This window comes from Eptatretus burgeri, chromosome 7 (genome assembly GCF_056783735.1).
Source record: "Eptatretus burgeri isolate ZD-2024b chromosome 7, Ebu_testis_v1, whole genome shotgun sequence".
Taxonomy (NCBI): Eukaryota; Metazoa; Chordata; class Myxini; order Myxiniformes; family Myxinidae; genus Eptatretus; species Eptatretus burgeri.
In genome coordinates, this window is record NC_140967.1 from 91,391,236 (window position 1) to 91,413,980 (window position 22,745).

At 44.4% G+C, this 22,745-nt stretch overlaps 1 pseudogene across 1 annotated transcript; it reads left to right on the plus strand.

Annotated features, from left to right (window-relative positions):
• Positions 1 to 2,661: 2,661 nt before the first annotated feature.
• LOC147023788 (uncharacterized) lies at positions 2,662 to 11,244 on the plus strand (annotated as a pseudogene). Its single transcript, XR_015060370.1, has 5 exons — positions 2,662 to 2,898; positions 4,188 to 4,321; positions 4,471 to 5,346; positions 9,231 to 9,947; positions 10,430 to 11,244. The product of XR_015060370.1 is annotated as an uncharacterized LOC147023788 (transcript).
• Positions 11,245 to 22,745: the final 11,501 nt, after the last annotated feature.

Below are 22,745 nucleotides of genomic sequence, written 5' to 3' on the forward strand. Positions count from 1 at the left end.
CCTCCATGACTTGATTTTTGTTTTTTTAATCACCTAAAACATGCCTGGACATACTCCTAATACAGGAAACAGTTTTTTAACTCATTCCTTCCAGTGATTCAGGACTGCAGAGAAGTCAAACAAGCACTTATTCAAACAAACATGTATTGCACTGAAGGGGTGGGGGTCTAGTTATTGGGCTAGACAATATAATTTCCGCAAAAAGGAATTGGACATTACAAAGATGCCGATGTTGAGGTTAAGGTATTTAGATAGAGGGTGAAGTTGGTCAGAACTGTGAATAATGTGAAGAGGTTGTTGTGTTGAGCAGGTTTATTGTCTGGCAAAGCAGATACAACGAGAAGGGCACTCTTCGACGTCTCCAGATGTGCCTGCACCCACATTATTACATCATTATACATAGTTGCACCAAGTTTGATTTAAATCCCGAAACCCAGATTCAAAATATTAAATAATTCTGGCTGCTAGACCATGCATCCGATCAAGTTTAAATTTAAAACATACATTCCCCATGACTACTAGATCATACTTTTGACGTTTCATGCCAATTGATGAAGCGGTTCAAGAAAAATAATTTTTTTTAAAGATTTTTGTTCAATCCAAAATAGTTGCCACACTATGTTACCTATTAATTATTTGTGAACATCCTGGTATCCCCAAGGCTTCACGAATATGTGAGTGAAGTTTCCCCTCGATCTGTCCAGCCATTCTAGAGAAGAAGATTTTTTTCAAGGTTTATTCTTCAAAAAATCTTTGCTGCCAAACCATGTGACCTTTGTTGTCATAGGTGGAGAATTTTTTTGTTCCTAATCGATAGGCAATCATACCTGTAAAGTTTTGCCTCGATCTGTTCAGCTGTTTCGGAGAAAAGATTTTTGATTGTTTTTACGTTAAAAAAATGGCTGCTGAAATCTGTGACCGATGATGTCATCAATTTTTTTTCCCCTCATACAATTTAGCTCACGATGACCCTCAAAACTTTTCATACTCGTTGGATAAAGCCTTCGACGTATGCAATTGCAACGTTTTAACGAAGCCACCAATGACATCTTCAAAAAATAACACTTATTTCCCATGGGGATTATTTGACATGTGCCAAGTTTCAATTTTTTTCCTTGGAGTGGTTTCGGATATGGAGGTCCAAAGTTTTTCCTTTTTTCCAACATGAACATGGGTAGTCGATCAAGTCGAATTTAGTCGTTTTTCAGCCGTTACTAGCCAACAAAAGCGTCCATAACAACGGTTCTTTCTCACACATAACTAGGACATACCATGAACCTACCATAGCAGTTTCATGTATGTCTGACTCATAGTCTCTGAGATATAACGAACTTCGTTTTTTTGTTTTTTTCGACCAGGGTTCATTCAAAGTCTATCTTCTCCGACAGTTTTCATGGGAGGGGGCTGAATTTTTTTGTCAAGGAGGCTGAATGCGTTGCCCACAAACGATCATAGTTTGATTTTTGAATTTCGATATTTTTATTTTTTGATTTTTTTTTTGAAAATTTCAAAGGCCCGTTGCTAGGCAACCGATGGGTCCATAGCAACGGTTCTCAAACGCGCACAACAAGGTCATGGTATGAACCTACCACCAGAGTTTCATCAAAATCGGCCTACGATTAACGGAGTACTGGCCTGGACCGATAGACAGACATAACGACGGAAAACCTGACAATAAGGGTAGATTGATCGACTACCCAATAGATCGACTACCCAACAGACAGACAGACACACACCCATAACGAATATAGTGATCACTTACTGACTCGTGAACCAAAAAAAGAGTTTGGGTGTATTGGATCAAGGTACTTCCATGCTAAATTTGAAAATATTTGTTTTAGAAAGGAAGTTTTGTACAATAAATTGTGATTTATTTCAAAGGAACAGGAACAACGATATATCTTCCCTCCTGCAGGAGGAGAAAAAAAGAATAAGACTAATTTGGTTGGAATTGTACCGAGCGGTACACACACTCACCTGGGAGCTGTCTAGCATGTGTTTGAATCCTGACCAAGCTATAAACTGTCATCCTGGTGTTTCATGGGCAGGGTGATTCTTTAATGCGTGTGCCATCCATTGGATGGACATTAAATTGGGCAAAAAATGTGCAGGTGTTCGTTGGTAGACATTAGAGATCTCACGGTCTCCTTTGTGAAGCGTAGGCAAGCTACTGCTGGCATCATGAACACATTCCAAATTCCTGCCCTTACTTCCTGTGGTACATACTTCCTATCTGTGCCAAACATGGTACATGAAAAATAAACTGTACTTGGCACAACTGCAGGAACTCAAATTAAGTTAATTGTTGGTTAAACTGCCTCTCTGTCCTTTATAAATCGGGAACAATTTATGTGCAGCCTTTTCCTTCTTGCAAGCAAATTTTGGACCCGGCTTCAACTCCGAATTGTTGCACCATTACCAAGTGCATCTGCACATTTGGATAGGAATTTCACCAGAGTATCGGGACTCAATGGCTTTCTCTTTTTGAAATACTCCACAAAAGCTTTGATAAAAAGTACCGTGGGAATGCCAGCAGATTGGACAGCTCGCTACAGTTCCCCTTCAAAGGATGGCACAACACCATGCCTCAAACATTGGGATAGGTTTGTAGTCAGATTGGGAATCGAGTGGCTGCCTTGAGTTTGCACTCGAGCCACGTGTGTGTGTGTGTGTGTGTGTGTGTGTGTGTGTGTGTGTGTGTGTGTGTGTGTGTGTGTGTGTGTGTGTGTGTGTGTGTGTGTGTGTGTGTGTGTGTGTGTGTGTGTGTGTGTGTGTGTGTGTGTGTGTGTGTGTGTGTGTGTGTCTCTGTCATTGACTTGAACATAATGTAAAACATGATCGTGATTGTTCTTTCTTTGCAGTCTTGCCATCGTTCTTTGACCTCAAGAATACATCAAAGTAAGTAACTTTTCATGTTAATGTTCGTTGGCTTGTATACAGCATGCATATCAGTTCTTGCAGGGCATGGTGATGCCGCTGATTGCATTGATTTGCTCCATTTCATTCATTAGTTAAAAGGTTTACAGACACATTATAGCACTTACAACAGACATGTAACAGAACTCGTAATTTATGCGCCACTATGCTGTTGATTAAATATTTTAACATTGTTTTCAAGATGTATCCTTTTAAAAAGATTTGATGAACAGAAACAGGATTTGTACCAAAGTGTGGAAACTGTTACATCCAATTTGACTGATGTACCATAATCTGTGACGGAGCGTTGGTTCTGCCAAAGCAGTTTCTAGGTCAGAGTCACGCTTGGCGGTTTGCCATCCCTCTCGCAGTAGTACTTAGGGTAGGAATTTGGAATTTGTTCACAGTGCTGGTGATAGCTCGCTCACTCTTTGCGAAGAACACCATGGGGTCTTCAACGTCCACCAACTAATGCAGGCAGATGGAATTCCCGTTTAACATCCATCCGAGGGAAGGCACACACATTGATGAATCACTCTGTCCGTGAAACATTGGAACGACAGTTTATAGCTGGGTCGGGATTCAAACTCAGGTTAGACAGCTTAGAGACGAGTGTGTGTACCTCCAAGGCCATCCTGACAGCCCTACATATAATATATAAAGCTCTTCCGAACCACTCACTGACTCACTCACTCACATACATGTTTGGTACTTTCTAAGTGGCTGAGAATGCTGAGTTTTTGCATAAAACCACATAAGCTGCTTATGGCAAGATTCAAGTTGATCGATTGTCCATGGTATAAAACACAGATACTTGTGGAATTGCCAGTGAATGGCATATACAACTAAAAAAAATCGAAGGGATGATGACTGCAAGGGATGAGGGATCAAGCTGCATGTCCACAGCATGAATTGTATTAAACTAAAATTCCGCAAAAAACTACCGTGGTAAGTTTCCATACTTGCGGTAATGATGTTTTGGAACACAGGAGTTGTGGCCTTACACACAATCTGGATGAAATGGATTAAGAAATGAATCCGCAAAAAGAACAGCACTCCAATTCCCCCAAACCGTGGCATTTTTCGGATCACAAAAATATGGAAACTTCTGTGTAGGTCGATATGAAAATACAGATTTTCGAATACATGTGGAAGAGTTTCACCCCTGCACATTATTTTATGGGAATTGTGATTTTAAAATAATATAAATAAAACAACCCAGAAGAAATCCAAATTTTGTCCATTAACAGTGCGTGTTGTGTCGTTTACAGAAGTGATGTCATCACCACTGATTGCATGGTTATTTTGCATCGACTGTGTTCACACTCCCGGTGTGATATATGCCATAATCCTCGCCAGCATCACGTCTGTGATAATACCTTTGACCATCAACAACATATTGGAGGTATTGTTTTTACATCCACCTGGGAACAATCTCACAATGAAGTCACATGATTACTAAACTTTTGTTCATAACCAGCATGGGATAAGACTTCACTTTAAGAAAGGAAAAGCATCTTGTAAAGCCTGTCGTTGCTGTTGTTTGTTTTGCAGACATTTATTGCCTTAAAGAAACTTTTTCAATCCAGGAGAAACATTCACAAGTTTTGTCATTTGAAGAATGTAAACTCTCAACGATTAGAAAAATTCCGACAAATGTTTGATCCCGAGTTCCAAAGACGAGCAAAGCGGGGTTGTGAGGTTAAACAAATAATCAATTGGGATCAGCACAGCACACCACCAGGGATGAAAATGGAAGTCATACAAGAAGCATCTCCATATGTTGTTGGAACTGACACAGATCCTTGCACACCCAGACCTCGGAAGCGATCTACAAGTCCAAATATAAGTGTTCGAGTCCCCACGTTATTTCAGCCCCAACAAGAAGCATCAAAAGGCCACAAGAGTGTTCACATATCATCAAAGGGTCCTCAGAGAAAGCCAGACCTTGATTATAAGCAAGTGTCACCTACATCATCAGTAAGATCAACAAAACACTCCCATCGAGGCACTGCCCATATCTCAATGGAGGAAGTCCAACAGCATTATAAATCGCTATTACAAATAAAATTCCACCAAAGGGTAGAGTTAGATCATCAGATAAATGTGCCGCCCATTTGTCAAATTGAACGAATCACTCCGAATCAGTTGACGTCAGATGCAGTCACTTTTGAAGCAATGCCATGGTGGTTAAAGAAGAGTGGTTGGTTTTCTAGTCAGAGGGTTAACGAAAGCTTTTATGGAACGGATGATGTTGAACATCTTGCATTATGTACAAGCCCACATGGTCGTAAAAACGAGAGTGGGATGGCGAATAAATTAATGGAAGACAACAAGGAAAATGCAGTCATCGGTATCCAAGCAAGGTGCCATGCTCAGCTGGTACAAACACACCCAATGAAGCAGCACCAAAGTGCAGTGACGATCCAGGTGAGGGCACCACATCATGCAACTCGTTTACAAAACCCACATTGTAAATTAACTTGGAGTATGCCAAGTACAAAAGCAAAACAACGATGGAGTCCCCACTTTGTGCTCGAGCTATGCATTTGTACACATAACTGTTATTATCGAGCTTGAGGTTAAATGGTGTTGTGATTTTGTTAAAGTAAATAAATCGAAGCATAACAGAGTGAACCCCCCTCTCTCACCTTTGAGAAGTGTGTACAATTATTCACAAACCACATCACCTAATCAGGTGGCATATAATTCTCTTTTGTGCCTTGATCCAAGCTCATTAATTTTTCTATCTAAACATTTTTCCTTTTTATAGATGTAAGAGGAATCAATATCGGTGATAATTAGAGATAGTGAGCATTTCCTCACTAAATGCAAATATATAGACATATTTTCAAGTGTTTGTGTGTTTGTTTGCTATTCTTTCATGGCCGAACCGTAGCAACTAGAAGCCCCAAATGTTGGGTGAAAATACTTCAGAATCTGTGCAAAGTTTTAAGCTACCACGTGTTGGCCTTGATGTCATATCCCTGTGTCATAAGAGGCAACCAGGGTTGCGTCAGGAAGGGCATCCGACGTAAAACCTGTGCCAAATCATTATGCGGATCATGATGGATGATCCGCTGTGGCGACCCCTAACGGGAGCAGCCGAAAGAAGAAGAAGAAGAAGAACAATGTTGGCCTTAATGTCCATTTTGAGGCCACCAAAGGCCGCTATAAAAGTGTATATTGGGATTTGTGGTTCTGCTGCTGGCCCGTGGGCAGAATGTAACCACTATGAGGCCAATGATTCCATTGCTTTTCAATGTCCAACATGTCCCGATACCCTCAAAGGGAAAAGCTCACCCAGCAGAGCATTGCTGGCTACCCCCCTCCCCACCCAAGCATCACCAGGTTCCCCTCTCTCCCACCATGGGCAGTGCTTGATAGCCCCTCTCATCCCTTCATAAACATGAAATTTATTTGACGTAAAGGCCCAATCACACCTTGACGTTTTAGCCAGCAATGGCAACGTATCAAAATGTATCTAAAACACTGGCTTACGTTGAACTTTTGATGTTTTTTGTAAAGATTCGGACGTATTCATAACGAGTTGGTCGTATGCATAACATATTAGTAATGGACACAGAACGTTTCGTTGTCTTATAGATAACTTATACCAACGAAAGCTTAGCCTGTTGTCGGCCTTCACAACCTATGCCCAACGATAGTCTAACTTATGCATAGCGCGCTGCACGTATCGCCGACGATCACGCGACGTAGCCTATTAAAAGGCTGCCGCACAACGATTCAAATCATAACCGCTGGAGAAATGGAAGTGTCAACATCGCAGTCACACCTTGGCGATCTTGCCAGCGTATGCCGACCTCTGAAAAATGCGTCTAAAACGCTGGCGCACATTGAATACGGTATGGTTAAGTTTGGTATACGTGAATAGAACGCTAAAGTACGCTATCATACGTCGTATTAAGTGGAGTATGTCTTGTAATTTTAAACGTGTTAAACATTTTACGACGTACTTGCCGTATGCCACACACGTTCCGCATGCGATGGGAATAAGTTGTACGCAGTACGCACGATATGCGAACGTTGGCACACGTCGACAAAAGTTACTTGTACGTTACTCATAAGTCGAAACACGTCAAGGTAATGGTTAGCGTCAGTGTTCCAGACTCCCTGTTTTTTTTTTTTCTTTCTTCGGTATGAATGATGTTGACACTTCGATTTCTAGTGCGGTTATGATTTAAATCGTTGAGCAGCAGCCTATTAATTATATTATATTATAACCGCACTAGAAATCGAAGTGTCAAGATCACCGTCATACTGAAGAAAAAATAAACCAATGTCACCCGCAGGGTGACCTGTATCTTGCCAAAAGGTGACCACGTGTGACTTCTTTAAGGTCACACTGAGGTGAACAGAGCTGCTATCCACCTGGAGCGACTCCTTGAGGAATATCTGCCTACGAGAGATTCCGATGAGAATCGTTCTACAGAGTAACCATGAAAAATATGCGTTTGCCTCATAACGTCACCAAATGACGTCATAATGTCTCAAGCTTGACATATCTAGAAAGCACTCATCGAGGTGTTCAATTTGAGGTACAACACGATATGGTTCCTAAAACTTGAAAATTTGACCTTGGGGTCAAATATGTTTGACCTTTGGTGTTAACCATGAAGGTCAAGGCCAATCGCCACCAAAAATTAATCAGCTGAGCGCCAGACCATGAACTATATTCCCATGAAGTTTGAAGACGATCCGATCAAAATTACTCAAAAAATAAGGGTTTCGTCGACTCCCCTGATTTGCGACAAAGTGACCTTGACCTTTGACCTTGACCTTCAAAATTTTGTGCACTGAAAGGGACCTCTTTAGGCCTCTGATATGTGAAGTTACAAAAATTTCCAATGATAACTGTGCTCTGCAGAATTTTTTTATACGTGATTACAGACAAACAAAAAACAAACAAAAAAAAAACATACAAGCTGACTCACATATCTTGCAAAAACTTCGTTTTGGCAAGATAAACCCCCCCCCCCAAAAAAAACCTGGGAGTCTGGAACACTGACGCTAACCATTACCTTGACGTGTTTCGACTTACGAGTACCTTACAAGTAACGTGTGTCGACGTGTGTCAACGATCGCATAACGTGCCTACAACACGTTACTCATAGGTTAGAAATAAGTTTCGGGTACGCTAAACATTACCTCGACGTGTTTCGACTTATGAGTAACTTACAAGTAACGTGTGTCGACGTGAGTCAATGATCGCGTAACGTGCCTCCAACTTATGGCCAGCGTTATGCGGAACGTGTGAGTCAAACGCTGGCATAAGTCTTAAAATTTCAAGCGTGGAAAATTTGAGGATAACAGCAAAGTACAACGTTTAAAGCCAGCGTACTACGACATATGGCAGTGTTTTTCAGCGTGCTCTCAATGTTATCAAAACTTACCCATAATGTATTCGACGTGTACCAGCGTTTTACACAAATTATCCAAAAATCGGCATACGCTGGCTAAAACGTCAAGGTGTGACTGGGCCTTAACAGATTACCTGGTAAGTTGGTCAAATTTATTCCTAACACTAGCAGAAGTACCCAGTGTTGCCTGGTTTAGTTTTTTGTGGGGGCTGAAAACACTTCCCCATAACCATTAAGGGTTGGGGTCAGGGATTATTTAATGCTACTTTTCACATTGCTACAAAGGCTTTGGCAAATAGAGCAATTTTTAAAATAATCCCCCCACCGCCCCCCCCCAAAAAATCACTCTTTTTCTTTCTTTTTTAACCTAAAACACTCCCTGGCACTTACTGATGAACCTCTGAAAGTTTTATGAAGATCTGCTGAGCCATCTCTGATAAAAAATGGCGACCGACAGGCATGCAGACCAACGGCTCTCATAGATAGTGTCGATTCTCAAAAAGCATTTGATAAAGTTCCACATTAATGGTTGTGTTAACCAGAGTATGTGATATAGGGAATCAGTAGTTGAGTGGATAAATAACTGGCTTAAAAAAAAAAAAAAAAAAAGGAGCCAAAAGTCAAGCACAGGGTTGAACGTTGACAGATTGGAAGTGAAAAGTTGATCAAGAAGAAGAAGCAATATAAGAGGCTAATATATTGCTGTTATTTTATCAAGATGAATCTCGAATACTATTCGTTTTAATGACGGTGTACAATATTTAGTTTTTTCATTCCTCGTGCAATAAGCGGAAAACCCTGTACATGTCCCTTGATTCTCCAGATCCTCGTTCATTATGCCTGTCTGCAGTAAGCTTTTCTCATCATATTACATTGTTCTCTCACTTTCACTCTCACTCTCGCTCTCACTCTCACTCTCATTCTCTTTTGCAGGAAATAATGGTGCGGTATAGTGATGTCAACATGCGAAGTATGAATGACAACATGGATTTCAGTATATCAAGATCTGGGAATCGATCGGCAAGTCCCATTGGAAGTCGATTTCCCCAAATCGGTTCAAATTTTGAAACAAAATCAACGTTGGAGTACCCACGACCAGCATCCCAAAAACTGGCAAGCGATGTTGAAAAAGGAAAGGCTAGTGCACAAAAAAAGAGATCCCAAAGGAAGCTCGTTCCCGTGCTAGGTCCACAACCACCCGCATCACCAAAAATTTCCACCAGCAAAAAAGGACTTGCACGAGGAAAGAAAATGACAAACCCCAAGAAACAGTCCAAACTACACTTCTGGAAAAAGGGATCAGCAAAAGATTCCCCACAAAGAAAGATTCCTCCACCACAAATGGTTTCCCAGAGCAAGAGCCATCATAAATATCAGAAAGTATTACGTGCAACAATGGCATCAGCAAAAAGCGCCTTGCGAGGAATAACTCTGATAAAAATAACGAAGCTTGAGATTACGAATCGGCATTAATACAGCGTTTTGTGCGAAGCGCATTTCTGAAGTTACGAACGAAGAATCTCCGTATTGGAATGAGATATCAGGACAGTTGTTCATCCTCTTCTGCTGATGATAGCTTTTCCCCATCATGAATGATGAAGATGATCAACATGACAAAAGATACAGCACCAAAGTGCAGTGCATATCCAGGTGAGCGAACAACATGGAGTAAGTAATTTTCAATGACACCAATTATCACCACACAACCACAATACATTATTTTAATTAATTACCACCGTACAACCATAATATCTTCCATTCATAAATTATCACCACACAACCACAATATCTTCCTTTAATTAATTTCCACAACCACAATACCTTCGTTTAATTATCACCACACAACTGGAATATCTTGCTTTAATTATCATCACACAACCACATTATCTTCCTTTAATTAATTATTGAGCTGTTTGTCAAGTAAACAGGGTTTTAGGTTGTATTTGTAGGGGGGGGTAAATTTTATAAATTAAAAGAATTAGTGTTAATACTGTATCAGAATTTAATGAGGCCTCAAAAGCCTTGTCATTTTGGCACCACATGTTAAAATATACAACATTGTCTGTCGTGAAGCTCTGCAAGGATTAAAAAAACAGAAGCCAAACTGATAAAATGTGATGTAAAATCCTCAGTGCTGAAGAACAAGAAAGTGCTGGAGAAGAAGGCAGAAAAAGGAAAGAGGAGGAAGACAGAAGAAGGAGGAAGACAGAAGAAGGAGGAAGACAGAAGAAGGAGGAAGACAGAAGAAGGAGGAAGACAGAAGAAGGAGGAAGACAGAAGAAGGAGGAAGACAGAAGAAGGAGGAAGACAGAAGAAGGAGGAAGACAGAAGAAGGAGGAAGACAGAAGAAGGGGGAAGACAGAAGAAGGGGGAAGACAGAAGAAGGAGGAAGACAGAAGAAGGAGGAAGACAGAAGAAGGAGGAAGACAGAAGAAGGAGGAAGACAGAAGAAGGAGGAAGACAGAAGAAGGAGGAAGACAGAAGAAGGAGGAAGACAGAAGAAGGAGGAAGACAGAAGAAGGAGGAAGAGAAAAGAAGGAGGCGAGGCAGATAGAACAAGAATGGTACAGGAAGATAGAATTACACAAAGACAAAAAAAGCAAGTAATAACAAAAATCCACAGCAGCAGAAACTCTGCAACATTAAGAAGCAAACACAGCAGCTTCCAGAGGAACTGAAACTTCTCAACAGCAAAAAGCAAGATGAGAAGCAAACACAGCACCAATGACTGCATTCTGCCTTACCGTACCTGCAATCTCCCATTGTGTTGCACTTCAGTTGGTTGGCCATACTGTCTGGTTCAGGAGGACATAGTTCAAGCCGATGAAACCTTTGCCGCCCCTGTGTGAAGTGGGGCCATCGCCGTAAAATACAAAACACACAGGAAATGGCGCTCTGTGTTGAGGCGCGGCGGTGATGGTCATGTTTAACCCTCGACCAGTCAAAGATCCCCGGGGGGTTAAACACGGCAAGGTAAGCTTTGGTCTTATTCTCTGTCCCACACCTGTCTGTCTGTCTGTCTGTCTGTCTCTCCGTCCCTCTCTCTCTCCCTCTGTCCTCCTCTCTCTCTCCCTCTGTCCTCCTCTCCCTCTCTCCCTCCTCTCCCTCTCTCCCTCCGTCTCCTCTCTCCGTCTCCGTCTCCGTCTCCGTCTCCGTCTCCGTCTCCGACTCCGTCTCCGTCTCCGTCTCCGTCTCCGACTCCGTCTCTCTCTCTCTCTCTCTCTCTCTCTCTCTCTCTCTCTCTCTCTCTCTCTCTCTCTCTCTCTCTCTCTCTCTCTCTCTCTCTCTCTCTCTCTCTCTCTCTCTCTCTCTCTCTCTCTCTCTCTCTCTCTCTCTCTCTCTCTCTCTCTCTCTCTCTCTCTCTCTCTCTCTCTCTCTCTCTCTCCCCGTCCTCCTCTCTCTCTCCCCCGTCCTCTCTCTCTCTCTCTCTCTCTCTCTCCCTCCGTGTCTCTCTCTCTCTCTCTCTCTCTCTCTCTCTCTCTCTCTCTCTCTCTCTCTCTCTCTCTCTCTCTCTCTCTCTCTCTCTCTCTCTCTCTCTCTCTCTCTCTCTCTCTCTCTCTCTCTCTCTCTCTCTCTCTCTCTCCCTCCCTCCGTGTCTCTCTCTCTCTCCCCGTCTCTCCCTCTCTCTCCCCCGTCTCTCTCTCTCTCTCTCTCTCTCCCTTCGTGTCCCTCTCTCTCTCTCTCTCTCTCTCTCTCTCTCTCTCTCTCTCTCTCTCTCTCTCTCTCTCTCTCTCTCTCTCTCTCTCTCTCTCTCTCTCTCTCTCTCTCTCTCTCTCTCTCTCTCTCTCCCTCTCTCTCCCCCTCTCTCTCTCTCTCTCTCCGTCCCCCTCTCTCTCTCTCCCTCCGTGTCCCTCTCTCTCTCTCTCTCTCTCTCTCTCTCTCTCTCTCTCTCTCTCTCTCTCTCTCTCTCTCTCTCTCTCTCTCTCTCTCTCTCTCTCTCTCTCTCTCTCTCTCTCTCTCTCTCTCTCTCTCTCTCTCTCTCTCTCTCTCTCTCTCTCTCTCTCTCTCTCTCTCTCTCTCTCTCTCTCTCTCTCTCTCTCTCTCTCTCTCTCTCTCTCTCTCTCTCTCTCTCCGTGTCCCCCTCTCTGTCTCTCCCTCCGTCCCCCTCTCTCTCTCTCCCTCCGTGTCCCCCCTCTCTCTCTCCCGTGTCCCCCTCTGTCCCTCTCTCCCTCCCTTCGTGTCCCTCTCTCTCTCCCTCCGTGTCTCTCTCTCTCTCTCTCTCTCTCTCTCTCTCTCTCTCTCTCTCTCTCTCTCTCTCTCTCTCTCTCTCTCTCTCTCTCTCTATCTCTCTCTCTCTCTCTCTCTCTCTCTCTCTCTCTCTCTCTCTCTCTCTCTCTCTCTCTCCGTGTCCCCCTCTCTGTCTCTCCCTCCGTCCCCCCTCTCTGTCTCTCCCTCCGTCCCCCTCTCTCTCTCTCCCTCCGTGTCCCCCCCTCTCTCTCTCTCCGTGTCCCCCTCTGTCCCTCTCTCTCTCCCTCCGTGTCCCCCTCTCTCTCTCTCCCTCCGTCTCTCTCTCTCTCTCTCTTCTCTCTCTCTCTCTCTCTTCTCTCTCTCTCTCTCTCTCTCTCTCTCTCTCTCTCTCTCTCTCTCTCTCTCTCTCTCTCTCTCTCTCTCTCTCTCTCTCTCTCTCTCTTTCTTGCCCCCTGCTGGCCATTGGTACGTTGTGTGTACTGTCATGGCTGCCGCTTGTTTCGTGTCATGAGTTCCTGTCCTCTGTTGTGTGTTCCCACATTGCCCATTTCATTCCTCTGTGTTTGTTTTTTGTTTGTGAGGTTTTCCCATGTTTCCCCTCTGTTTTGGGGAGAGAGAGAGAGAGAGAGAGAGAGAGAGAGAGAGAGAGAGAGAGAGAGAGAGAGAGAGAGAGAGAGAGAGAGAGAGAGAGAGAGAGAGAGAGAGAGAGAGAGAGAGAGACGGAGAGAGAGAGAGAGAGAGAGAGGGAGAGACGGAGAGACGGAGAGACGGAGAGACGGAGAGACGGAGAGACGGAGAGACGGAGAGACGGAGAGACGGAGAGACGGAGAGACGGAGAGACGGAGAGACGGAGAGACGGAGAGACGGAGAGACGGAGAGACGGAGAGACGGAGAGACGGAGAGACGGAGAGACGGAGAGACGGAGAGACGGAGAGACGGAGAGACGGAGAGACGGAGAGACGGAGAGACGGAGAGACGGAGAGACGGAGAGACGGAGAACGGCGCGGCGCTAGTCAGGGTATTGTCGGTCTCTGGGTGGTGCCCTGTTAGTCGTTTCAAAATTCAAAAACTTTTCGCTTTAAACCTTTATTTTGCTTTTTTATTTCGCTTATCTTTCCTTATTTTGTTCAGTTAGCGCTCCCTTTCCCAAGGTTCGGGCAAAGTTGGAGTGTATTGGTAACTTCCTCTTCCTGAGTTAGGAAGACGTGGAGCGTCGTGTGTTGAAACATGGCGGCTGCTCGCTCGCAGCGATATGCTGCGTTCGAACGGTTATCACGCAAGAATGGCATCGCATGCTCTCCAGCCGAGGGCGTTTCGGTGGAGGCGATTGTTCTCGCGATCGGGAACATTATCGGGTTTGGTGAGGTATGTGCCGCGTCGCGCATGAATAAACGAGTTATTGTGTTTGTGTCTGACGAAGAGCACGTTGCTCTCATCGTTCAACAAGGCCTGTCCCTCGACCCTGGACACTTTGTGATGACGTATCCTTTAGATACTCCTGCTCAGAAAGTGGTCATCTCAAATGTACCGGCATTCCTGAGCAGTAATGTAATCCTGAAAGCGCTGCAGCGCTATTGACACTGCGTGTCCCCCCTAATAATGCTCCCTTTGGGCTGTAAAGATGAACGTGCCAGTCATGTGATGTGTTTCCGTAGACAAGTATTTATGGTACTTAAGGCCCGGTCACACCTTGACGTTTTAGCCAGCGATGGCAACGTATTAAAATGTATGTAAAACGCTGGCTGACGTTGAACTTTTGATGTTTTTTTTTTTAAGATTCGGACGTATTCATAACGAGTTGGTCGTATGCATAACATATTAGTAATGGACACAGAACGTTTCGTTGTGTTATAGATAACTTATACCAACGAATGCTGAACCTGTTGTCGGCCTACACAACCTATGCCCAACGATAGTCTAACTTAGGCATAGCGCGTTGCACGCATCGCCGACGATGTCGTGACGTAGCCTATTAAAAGGCTGACGCACAACGATTCGAATCATAACTGCCGTAGAAATGGAAGTGACAACATCGCGGTCACACCTTGGCGATCTTGCCAGCGTATGCCGACCTAAGAAAAATGTGTCTAAACCGTTGGGGGCACGTCAAATACGGTATGAGTAAGTTTGGTATACGTGAGTAGAACGCTAAAGTACGCTATCATACGTCGTAGTAAGTAGAGTACGTCAAGAAATTTTAAACATGTTCAAAATTTTACGACGTACTCGGCGTATGACACACGTTCCGCATGCGATGGGGATAAGTTTTACACACGATATGTGGACGCTTACACACGTCCACAAAGGCTACTTATAAGCTACTCATAAGTCGAAACATGTCGCGGTAATGTCTTTTTTACGCGAAACTTATTTCTAACTTATGATTGACGTGCTTTGAACCAATTCTTTACGTAGTCCCAACACACATCGACGTATGTAGACGTATTCCAATGATGTCTTCCGGTCGACAAAAAAAAAAAAAATTAACGTGTTTCCAGCTTACAACTGCCATATAAAGACGTGTTCCCAGCGGTTTTGGGAATTGGTATATAAAAATGCTGCTCATAAAAGGGGAACCCAACAGTGTTTTCGAGTCCTTTTTGAGTCGATGTCCATGTCAGCAGTAACAGTATCAGTATCAGTATCAGTATTAGTATTAGTATTAGTAGTAGTTTGTTCATGTTGGCAGTAGTAGGTGAGTGTGAGGGGGAGGGTGTGGGTTATGATGGATCGTCCTTGCGTCCGCATGTCCACGGGTAGGTTCATAGGCTGCCACTCAACGATTTAAATGGCTGCATCTCCAGTATTGAAAGTAGACGCTTGCGCTCAACAATTGGATTTTTATTACACTCAACGACTTTTAAACGGTACCACTCAGCTATTTTCATTGTTTACAATGAACGATTTAAATTGCTGTCACTCGCCTTTGTTTTTTGACACTGGGGTTTGGAAATTTGAAGCGTTTCTTCTGAACGTGTTAAAACGCTCAAACTCGACTATTTTAAATAGACGCTGCCGATGGACAATTGGAATCATAGCCAAGCTAGACATCGAAGTGTGAACATCCTCGTCATGCCGAAGAAAAGTTTGAAGAATGCTGCAAATAAGTGTCCTGGCCGTGGCCGTGGACGCTGACGCAAGGACGATCCATTATACCGACGTCTTTCAGCTTATGAGTAACTTAAAAGTAACGTCTGTCGATGTGTGGCAACGATCGCGTAACGTGCCAACAACACGTTAATCATAGGTTAGAAATAAGTTTCGGGTACGCTAAACATTACCTCGGCGTGTCTCAACTTATGATTAACTTACAAGTAGCATGTGTTGACGTCTGTCAACGATCGCAGACCGTGCATACAACTTGTGGCCAGCGTAGCGGAACGTGTGAGTCATACGCCGGCATACGTCGTGAAATTTCAAGCATGAAAAAATTTGAGGACAACCGAAAAGTACAACGTTTAAAGCCAGCGTACAACCACGTATGGCAGTGTTTTTCAGCGTGCTCTCAATGTTATCAAAACTTACCCATAACGTATTCAACGTGTGCCAGCGTTTTAGAAAAAAAATTCAAAAATCGGCATACGTTGGCTAAAACGTCAAGGTGTGACCGGGCCTTTAACAAGGATTATCCCTCTCTGAACGTTATTTTAAAGTTCACTGTAAATAGTCACGATTACCAAGTATATGTTAACACTGACACCCTGAAGTGCTTTGGTTGTGGTGCAGTCGGACATATCAAACGGTTTTGCCCTCTTCGAAAAACGCAGCCTTCCATGGCCGAACCGAATAACGACTCACAGATTAATGTTAACGTTTCCCTTTCAACCAACATGCAGGATAAACCGGCTGAACGAGTGGACGAAGCACTCCCCCTCCCAATGACGTACAAGACAAACTCGTTCAACAAGCAGACACGCCCCCTCCCAATAACGTACAGGATAAGTTAACTGAGCAAGTAGACACGCCCCCTCCCAATGAGCCAATGGACAGTATAAGTGATGGGTTCATCACAGTCTCAAAAGTTAAAAAACATAAAGCCCTTGCACCACGTGTGTCACCTTCTGGTAAAAGGCAAATCAGTGAAAATGTAATTACTGGAATTCCATGTAATAACAGATTTGCCTTTCTGGAAGAAGAAAGTAATCCAGAAACGTCCGCTTGTACAAACGTTATCAATGAAACAATCGTATCGAACTTGCCAACCCCAATCAGTATTTCTAACCCCACAGAGAGCGTCCTTTCGCACAAGGACGTTCCTTATGTAGACTGCTCCCATATCCATCAGTCACAGGAGGAAGAGAAACTTTTATAGTCTCTCTCTAACAAAACATTAAATAAGGCAAATAAGGACACTAAGGGAACAATGGAGGATAGTTTAAATTATCCAATGGAGAGTGACACTCACGACCCGAGCACCGTGGCCATGTCACGGACAAGCTTGGAGTCCACTCTCTTACATTCCGAAGAATCCCCAGATGTAACTCTGATACATAAGGTCGCCAAAGAAGATTCTTTCATTGAAGCCGAGCAATCATGTGATACTCACAATGAAACTGAAACACCAATCGATTCCCCATGTGAGGAATCTGATGGTGAAAGTCAAGATGAGTCCTCTCAGCTTCTAAAGGCTGAAAGAAAGACCTTCGGATGACGAGTTTCCGGACTTCTTGAGGAATTCTTATCGTAAGAGAAATATTGAACTGAAAGACCATTTCTCTGATCTTCCGGTGTTAATTACGAAATTGAAAGAAATTGTGCGTAACCTTGTCACCCCCAAACTTCACTGAGGCTCAGAAGCACAGGTTTAAAAAAATGATCCAGAAAGCTCGATAGGAGCTTCTAAAGGAAGGTCCTTATGGTGTGTTTCTCTTATCTATTTATTTTTCTTCTTTCCCTTTCGAAGCACATGAATGTTAATTTCGGAGGTCTAAACATTAATGGTGGTTCTAGTTTAGAACACAAAGTTCAGGTAAAAGACCTGACTCGGCGTTTGCACCTGGACGTCTTGTTATTGCAAGAAACGCACGGAGATCTGACTGCCCAAGCTCAATGGAGAAGGCTCATGAAGGGTCAGTGGTTCTTCAGTGATATCAATTCCTTCACTGTCGGGATTGCTTTCTTTGTCTCTCCTTCATTAACGCTCTCGCAAGTTCATTATAATGAAATAATTCCTGGAGGTCTGGCTTGTCTTCAGTTCATTGCCAACAATCAAATCTTTATTTTTGTAAACATTTATTCCCCCAATGAGAATGCTGAAAAGTATGATTTCTTCCTTAAACTAGAGGCCTTTCTAAGCACAATTGACTTGAACTGTTGCTTTATAATGAGTGGTGACTTCAACTGTACCCTTGACCCTGCTTAAGACAGAAACATTGTGGAGCCACATCCAAAATCTGCCAAAACTTTGGAAAAAATTATTAAAACTGTGGGACTCATGCATGTTTGGCGTATCCAACACCCCAGACAACGTCAGTTCACGTGGTTAAGATGTGTGTCCCAGAAACACACTCTAGCTCGGTTAGACAATTTATGTCAATGCCACAATGCTTGATAAGATATTAAAATCTGATATCGTGCCTTCTCTTTTCTCTGATCATCTGGTTACAACATTCTCCTTTAAGCTTGCTCTGCAGCAACATGGCAGTCCATATTTGAAGTTTAACGTCATGTTACTTGAGAATGTTACTTTTTGTGAAGCCTTTATGGTGTTTTGGAATAGCCTCATTGAACGAAAGAACAGTTTAAGTAACCCTAGATTATGGTGGGACTATACAAAGGCACAGATTGCTGTCTTTTGCCAACAGTTCAATCACTTCTCATCTTTTAGTGTAAAAAAGGAAAGGATTGTACTCGAAAAATAAATACTGAAACTAGAACGGGCACTCGGTAGAGCGCATACCTTCGCCGCCGCAACTTTTTTCCGGGCACATTTGAAAAACGTCATTTTAAAACCTCCATGACGTCACAACCGTCAGTCCGATTGACGTCAAATTTGGTGTGTAACCTCCTTGAAGGCAGTACAACAAAATGGAATGATAAACACTGAAAAATTAAAAAGTTGAAAAATAGACGTCATCTTTGGACGTCATTTTGACGCACTTCCGGGGACGTCACGTCCAATCGGGGACTACCATTCTGAAAGCTCGTAGTTCACTGAACGTTTTAACGTCGGTTTCATGTCAATAGCTCTATTAGATCTGAAGCTATGCCTACAAGTATATTTTGAACTTGAGTGTGACCTTGACTACAGAGTTAATTGGCAAAACCTGAACATCAATAAACAGATATTTTGGTACTGATCCTAATGCCTGGATTTGGGAGAGGTCAGGTCAGGTATGGGAGCATGTGCCGGAACAGCACGTCGCTGCGTCCACTTTCCGCCGGTACTCCAGGGGCCTCCGTCTGGCCATCCCCCAGGCAGATGCCAGGCCCATCCCCATCTCCTTGAGATGATGTTCAACCTGTTGCAACCATGAGGCACGTGGTCGACCCACTGGCCTCCTCCACTCATGAGACTCCCTCGCTGAGAGAATCTGGTGAGCAGGATCAGAGTCAGGAAAACGAGCCACATGTCCATACAGCCGCAACTGACGCTCACGGACTATGCAGGTAACAAATCTCATCCGAGTCTCTCTCAGCAACCGCTCGTTGGACACAAAATCCGACCAGCAATAGCCAAGGATTCTCCGAAGAGACCTGGTACCAAAGGAATTAAGTCTCCGTCTCAGATCCTTGGTCAGAGTCCAAGTCTTGCACCCATAGAGCAAGACTGGAAGTACCAAGGACCTGAAGACTCGGACTTTCGTCCTCCCGCACAGGTACCGGCAGCGCCACACCCCATGATCCAGTGAATCCATGACTCCCCAGGCCCGACCCAGACGTCTATTGACCTCTGACTCGCAGCCAGCAGAGACATGAATATCACTGCCAAGGTAAGTGAATCTCTCCATGACCTCAACATCCTCACCACAAACAGACACAGACAGGACAGCAGCATCCAAGATGTCACCGAAAGCCTGGATCTTAGTTTTGACCCAAGAAACCCGTAATCCCAACGGCTCCGACTCCTCATTCAGCACCTCGAGGGCCCCCAAGAGGATGTCTAAAGTCTCCGCAAAGATGACTGCATCATCTGCAAAGTCAAGGTCCGAGATCTTGACATTCCCAAATGACGCACCGCAACTTGATCTCTCCGACATCCTCCCTAGAATCCAGTCCATACAAGTGCTGAAAAGTGTGGGGGCAAGTACACATCCCTGACGAACTCCAGTAACAACTGGAAATAAGTCAGAGATGGTACCACCACACTTCACAGCACTCTCAGTACCAGAGTAGAGTTCAGACATCAGATCGATCAGTTTTGGTGGCACCCCACGAAGACCAAGAATCCTCCAGAGGACATCCCGATTCACTGAATCGAACGCTTTACAGAGATCAACATAGGCTGCAAGCAGCCCCTGCCGAAACTCTCGTCTGCGTTCGGTGAGGACACGAAGTGCAAGGATACGGTCAATCGTTGACCTCTTTGGTGTAAAGCCTGACTGCTCTGGACGCTGGTGCTCAAGCAGATGGTGGCGAACCCTATCGAGAATTATCCGAGCAAAGACCTTGCCCGGCACTGAGAGCAGCGTCACCCCTCGGTAGTTGTTGCAGTCTTGGCGATCACCCTTCCCTTTCCAGAGAGGGACAACAAGGCCCCTCTTCCAGTCAGTTGGGATGATGCCTGTGTTCCAGGCAGAGCACAAAACTGCATGCAACGACACGAGTGCAGCATTTCCACCAGCCTTGAGAAGTTCAGCATGGATGCCACAGATCCCTGGAGCTTTGCCCCGTTTCAACTGGTTCACCGCAGCCCGTGTTTCCACAAGCGTAGGTGGACCACAGTTGATTCGAGGGTCAGCAGCAGGGATTGTAACACCCTTGACGTCCAACTCGACAGTTGGGGGATCAGCCTGGTACAACCGCTCAAAGTAACCGGCCCAGCGGGCCTTCACTTCAGACTCCTCTGTCAAGAGCCTACCACTCTCTGCTCGAACTGTAGTGCTCCGAGGGATGGGCTTGGATGAACGTAATGCGCGAATTCCCCTGTAAGCGGGACGAGAATCACCTGTCCACAGGTGATGCTCTACCCCTCACAGATTCCTCGCACATAGGCCTCCTTGTCCACCCTCAGTGCACGTACAGTTTTACGCCTCAGCTCCCTGAACAGCTCAGCTCTGCCATTCAGCCTGGCCCTGCGACTCTGGTCAATGGTATCCAGTGTCCCTTGAGAGACAAAATTCTTCTTTGCCCTGCGGTGAGCTCCAAGGCATCCACCGGCAACATCAAGGACGGTGGTCTTGAAGGCGTTCCACAACTCCTCAGGACTCCCAACGCACCCAGACCCCCCAACTGTCCACTCAGCCTGTTCGCAAACTCCTCAGCTACTCTCTCATCCCTGAGCTTGGCAACATCCAGCCTCGGCTGGGATGGTACCATTCTCCAGGATTTAAGGTGCAGCTTTAGAGTTGCTACAACAAGCCTGTGGTCAGCATTGAGGAACTGAGCACTCCGGTAGACCCTGCAGTTCTGGATCATCCTCCAATGACCGTCAATGAGGACATGGTCAATCTCCTTTGCCACACCGCCAGCGTTGGAATACCAAGTCCAGCGATGAGCTTGTGGGCGCTGAAACCATGAACCAGCCACCCTAAGTCCATGACTTCTTGCAAAGTCAAGGAACTTAGTGCTATTCTGGTTCATAGTTCCTGACCCATGGGGACCAACACACACCTCATAACCGTCCCTATCAGTTCCAGTCGATGCATTGAAATCCCCCAAGACTAGAAGTGTATCTCGTCTGGGGCACTGATCAACCACAGACTCGAGTGTGGCGTAGAATGCATCCTTCACGGTGAGATCACTCGCCTCAGTCGGAGCATAAACAGAGACCAGGGAAATGACACCTAAGGAGTGACGAATCCTTAATCTCATAATACGCTCGTTGACCGGTGTTACCTCAATTATCATTGGGGTCAGCTTATTGGACACAGCTACAGCAACTCCTTGGGTATGGTAACCATCAGAGCGACCAGACCAATAGTAGGTGTAACCACCCACCATTATCTCGCCGCAATCCGGTCTCCGAACCTCAGAGAGAGCTGCAATCCCGATGTCCAAACGCTTGAGCTCAGATGATAACAGAGACAAGTGATCATCCTCTCTTAGGGATAGGACATTCCAGGCACCCACCCGAAGGGACCGCCTCAGGTTAACCCAAGGAGACCGCCGTCTGGTGGACGAATTTGGGAGACTTTGCTTTATAAATTATATAGATATTTGAATGTAAAATATCAGGACATTTTAGCCACAATTGAAAAACGTCATGTTCAAACGTCAATGACGTCATAACGGTCAGTCCAATCGAAGTCAAATTTGGTGTGTGACGTCCTTAAGGTAAGTCCTACAAAACGGTATGATCAAAACTGATGAGATCGAAAATTGAAAATTTACGTCATCTTGTGACGTCATTTAGACGCACTTCCGATGACGTTACGTCAAATCCGACACTACATATCCGAAAGGTATCTCGTCATAGAACAATATGGCGGTGGTTGCATGTCGATAGCTGTATTATGAAGGAAGTTATGCTCAAAAGAGTGTTTTTGACCTTTTCATGACCTTGACCTTAACCTTTGACCCGATCGCTCCCAAAATCTAATCAAATCGTCCTTGGATACTCACGAATCATCCTACCAAATTTCATGCAATTCGGTTTAATACTTTCTGAGTTATGCGAATAACAAACAAACACACATATTCACAAATAAATAAATACACAGCGACCAAAACATAACCTTTCGCAGAATGCGAAGGTAATTACAATCTGATGTTGCAAACAACCCCAGTACAACAAATAACCATCTGCTACTGGAAGAAAAGGCCCTTTTCAATGATCTTGTTGACTATCAAGTGAAAGGTGCAATGATCCGATTACGGATGGATCAGATTTATAATTTGGACTCGCCAACAAAATATTTCTTTCGTTTTCATAAAAAGACAACTCATCAAAGGCAAATTGAAACCCTCAAGCTCTCAACTGGGAACATTGTGACATCACAAGATAGCATAAAGAGGGAGATCTATAACTTCTTCTCAGACGTGTTTATGGCAAATGATGTTGACAATGTTGCGATATGATATTTCACGTCTGATCTACCCACGTTAAGTGCTACTCAAAGGGATCAGCTTGATTCCTTACCTTCCTTGGAAGAACTTACA